This window comes from Cebus imitator, unplaced genomic scaffold (genome assembly GCF_001604975.1).
Source record: "Cebus imitator isolate Cc_AM_T3 unplaced genomic scaffold, Cebus_imitator-1.0 Scaffold183, whole genome shotgun sequence".
Classification (NCBI taxonomy): Eukaryota; Metazoa; Chordata; class Mammalia; order Primates; family Cebidae; genus Cebus; species Cebus imitator.
The window spans coordinates 3523464-3528106 of record NW_016107498.1 but is presented as its reverse complement, the minus strand read 5'-3'; the positions used below and the strand labels follow the sequence as shown (position 1 = coordinate 3528106).

General features: G+C 41.7%; 1 non-coding gene across 1 annotated transcript; it reads right to left on the bottom strand.

Moving 5' to 3' along the window:
• Positions 1–3051: 3051 nt before the first annotated feature.
• On the bottom strand, positions 3052–3155 carry LOC119473777. Its single transcript, XR_005203001.1, has one exon. It is a non-coding gene; the product is annotated as a small nucleolar RNA SNORD46 (small nucleolar RNA).
• Between the last annotated feature and the right edge of the window lie 1488 nt (positions 3156–4643).

Below are 4643 nucleotides of genomic sequence, written 5' to 3'. Positions count from 1 at the left end.
AGAAGAAAGAAGAGAAAAAATCAAGAGAAAGTAGAGTAGCAACACAAATATACTCACATTCCTATGCTGATATGTAAAGAAAATGTAATTTATTTCTCCACAACCAACCTAAATTTTCAAGTGAGACCCCATTTTGGTAATAGGGAAGTGTACTTGAACTTTAAGTTTGCCAAAGATCGACTGGATGCAGTGGCTCATATCTGTAATCCCAGCACATTGGGAGGCTGAGGCGGGAGGATCACCTGAGGTTGGAGACCACCCCATCTCCACTAAAAATACAAAAATTAGCTGGGCGTGGTGGCATGTACCTGTAATCCCAGCTACTTGGGAGGCTGAGACAGGAGAATCTCTTAAACACGGTAGGCGGAGGTTGCAGTGAGCTGAGATTTTGCCATTGCACTCCAGCCTGGTGAAAAGAGCAAAACGATATCTCAAAAATAAAAACAAAACAAAAAAAAATGGTTTGCCAAAGATTGGTACCTCAGTCTCTGGATGCTTTGATCTCTTGAACAAATGCTCAGTCTCCACCCAGACCCCACTGGCACCTCCCAGCCCTCTAGTCTTTCTCTAAAGAGGTGTCTGGGTATAGGGGCTTGGAATTGACCAGATCACCAGGGGTCTTGATGGCCTCATGGAGGTAAAGTTGATTATGAAGTTTGTAACTGTATAAATTGCAAAAAGAACAAACAGTTTATTTAGAAGATTGTAAAAGTATCCTGGCAAGAATAGCCAGGAAGCCTCTGCTAAACATGTGTAACAGGAATGGAGAGAAACAGAAGAATATTCCAAAGCCTCTGTGGTTAAACCAGTGTGGTGCTGGCACATAAATAGACATACACACCAAGACTAGAACATCTAAAACAAGATGAAATTGCTTATGGAAACTTAGTATATAATAAAAGAGGCAACTCAAATCCGTGGAGAAAGAAGGACATTTTTTAAAGTGGTTCGAGGTCCAGGCAAGGTGGGCTTATGGCTGTAATCCCAGCACTTTGGGAGGCCGAGGCAGGAGGATCCTTGAGAACAGGAATTGGAGACCAGTCTGAGTAACATAGTGAGACTCCATCTCTACAAAAATAAAATGTAAAAATAAAAATTAGCCAGGCCTGGTGGTGCACACCTGTAGCCCCAGCTACTCAGGAGGCTGAGGCAGGAGTTTGAGGCCATAGTGAGCTATGACCCACCACTGCACACCAGCTTGGGTGACAGAGTGAGACTCTGTCTCCAAAGAATAGAAAGGAAAGTGGTTTGAGGGTGTCTGGATAGTCATGCAGAAAAAGATAACATGGACTCCATTCTTCACATGGTACTCCGGGATAAATTCCAAATCAGAGGCTTAAGTGTGCAACTACTAGAAGAAAACATGAGTGTATTCCTTTGCAACTTCTGCACAGAGAAAACTTTCCCAAGGCTTAAACTCCTGAAGCAACGAGAGAAAAAGATTGATAAATTTGATTTCATTAAAACAAATTTGCATGGCCAAAAAATCATAAGCAAAGTATCACTTCCTGGGAAAAATATTCTAGACAAAGGGTTATCATCTATATATGAATAGCTTCTAAATTAAAGAAGAAAAAGGCCAACAAGTTAACAAGTTAATAGAAGATTGGACTAGAGAAATAGACAAGCCAGAGAAAATGAAATCAGAATGGCCCTTAACCACGTAAAAAAGATTCTCAGTCTTGCCTATAAGAAGAAAAGTGTGAATTAAAACTCATCAAGATATCATTTCTCACCCAGCAGATTGTCAAAAGTCAAAATGTTTGACAACATATTCTTTTTTTTTTTTTTTTTGAAATGGAATCTCGCTCTGTTGCCCAGGCTGGAATGCAATGGCATGATCTCGGTTCACTGCAACCTCTACCTCCCGGGTTCAAGTGATTCTCCTGCCTCAGCCTCCTGAAAAGCGGAGATTACAGGCACCCACCACCACTCCCAGCTAGTTTTTATATTTTTAGTTAGAGACAGGTTTCACCAGGTTGGCCAGGCTGATCTCGAACTCCTGACCTCAGGTGATCCACCTGCCTCAGCCTCAGTGCTGGGATTACAGGCGTGAGCCACCGCACCTGGCGGCAGCATATTCTTGACAAGCTGTGGGGAACCAGGCATTCTTATACATCGCTGGTGGGAATATAAAATGGTAGAGTTGCTGTGGAGGGAAACTTGACAATATCCAGCAAAGTTACATATGCAGTCATTCACTGAGCTGGCTTTCCTGCTTTTAGGTATTTACCCCAAAGATAGTGTGACAAAAATATGAAAAGGTGCATGCACATGGCTATTGTTACAGCACAACTTCACTAAAGAGGCAGCTGCTTAGCTATCCTTCAGTGGAGGGTCTGGTGGATGACTTACGGTACATTTACGTAATAGCCATTCAACTTTAAAAAAAGCTATTTCTATGTAGTATTACTGTGTAGTTATTTCTGGGTTATATCTATAAATGGAAAGAGCAAATGGAGAAGCATATATAGTATATAAATGTGTATGCCATTTAGGTGATAGAGCTATGTGATTTATATAATTAAAAGGAAGGATATGAATATGCACACACACACATTTTTTTCTATAAATATATCTAAATTTGTATTTTTTAAAATAGAGAGAAAAACCATAAAGAGGGAAGGGGCACTGTGGCTCATGCCTGTAATCCCAGCACTTTGGGAGACCAAGGTGGGTGGATTGCTTGAGTTCAGAGTTTGGGACCAGTCTGGCCAAAATGGTGAAACCCTGTCTCTACTAAAAATACAAAAATTAGCTGGGTGTGGTGGCATGTGCCTGTAATCCCACTTACTCTGGTGGCTGAGGCAGGAGAATCACTCGAACTTGGGAGGTGGAGGTTGCAGTGAGCCAAGATTGTGTCACTACGCTCCAGCCTGGGCGACAAGGGCAAAACTCTATTTCTAAATAAATCAATAATAAAATCATTTCCTACTAAAAGGAACCATGGGGTGGGGGGTGGAATTCATTTACCCAGCTTCCCTAATAAAATTATACCTCATGATAACAAAATAGTTGATGAAAGAAGTTTTTTTTTTTTTTTTTAATTTTTAACAGTCACTGTAACTATGACATGTCCTAGCATTGGCAAGTGGCACACAAGTGACCAAGACGGCCACAACCACACCTAAGGATTCTTTTTCATCACCCTACATAGTTTTTTTCTTTAAAGAAGCAGTCTACCTAGGCGGGGTACGATGGCTCATGCCTGTAATCCCAGCACTTTGGGAGGCCAAGGCAGGCAGATCACAAAGGCAGGATTTGAGACCAGCCTGACCAACATGGTGAAACCCCATCTTTACTAAAAACACAAAAATTAGCCAGGTGTGGTGGCGCACGCTTTTAATCCCAGCTACTCAGGAAGCTGAGGCAGAGAACTGCTTGAATGCAGGAAGCGAAGGCTGCAGTAAGCCAAGATTGTGCCACCGCACTCCAGCCTGGGCGACAGAGCAAGACTCCATCTCAAATAAAAAAAAGTAGAAGAAGGAATGATAGTCATAATTTCACAGTGTCTACTTTATCGTTCTAGGTAATGGTCACCAAGAGCTGCTGACATCACCAAACATTATGTGCCTCTTTGCCAAAAAAATTCAGACCTGAATCTTAACAGCCCTACATTTAACCACCAACTTACAGAAAATACAGCGTACAGAGTAACATGTAAACCACCCCTTAGGGGCGTGATCTGCAAAAACTGGACTGTGAGAAACTCCAGGTTTCTTCAGCAATCAATTGCAAGGAAACAGAGTAATAAAAGGGAACCAATAGTTTTCTGAAAAATAGGAAACGTATCAACCAATTGTAACATATAGATCTTAATTGGATCAGCCGGGCTCAGTGGCTCACGCCTATAATCCCAGCACTTTAGGAAGCCAAGGTGGGCGGATCACCTGAGGTCAGGAGTTTAAGACCAGTCTGACCAACTTGGTAAAACCCTGTCTCAACTAAAAATACGAAAATTAGCCAGCCTCGGTTGTGCACGCCTGTAATCCCAGCTATTTGGGAGGCTGAGGCAGGAGAATTGCTTGAACCCAGGAGGCGGATGTTGCAGTGAACTGAGATTGTGTCACTGCACTCCAACCCGGGTAACAGAGCAAGGCTCCATCTCAAAAAAAAAAAAAAAAAATTCTTTTTAAAAATGATCTTAACTGGATCACAATTCAAACAAATTATAAAACAATAAGGAAATAAGGAAAATTTGAACACGAGTTGGATATTAAATGAGTTTTACAGTGGTGGGTGAGGTATATGGATGAATTCATCATGGCTTGATAACTGCTGAAGCTGGGCAGTGAGTACATGAGAAATCACTGTACTCTCCTGTCTGTTTTTGGATATATTTGGAATTTTCCATGATAAGCGGTTGTTATTGAAAGCCTACTCTGTGTATCCAAAGCTGAACATTCCCCTCCTCCTCCTTGCATTCCTGCTGCAACAATCCTAACCCTCCCAGAGCCAGAGGAACCATCAGAAATCAAATACACGGCCTGTAATAGAGAAAAGCAACTGACATATTTCCAAAAATATTATTTCCATTTCAAAAGATTTGTTTTCGGTGGAAGATGATAAGTTCCGTTTTACGTGTGTTGAATTTGAGCTTCCCATCTCCAGCAGGAGTCAAAAATGCAGGACTTCAGACTGGA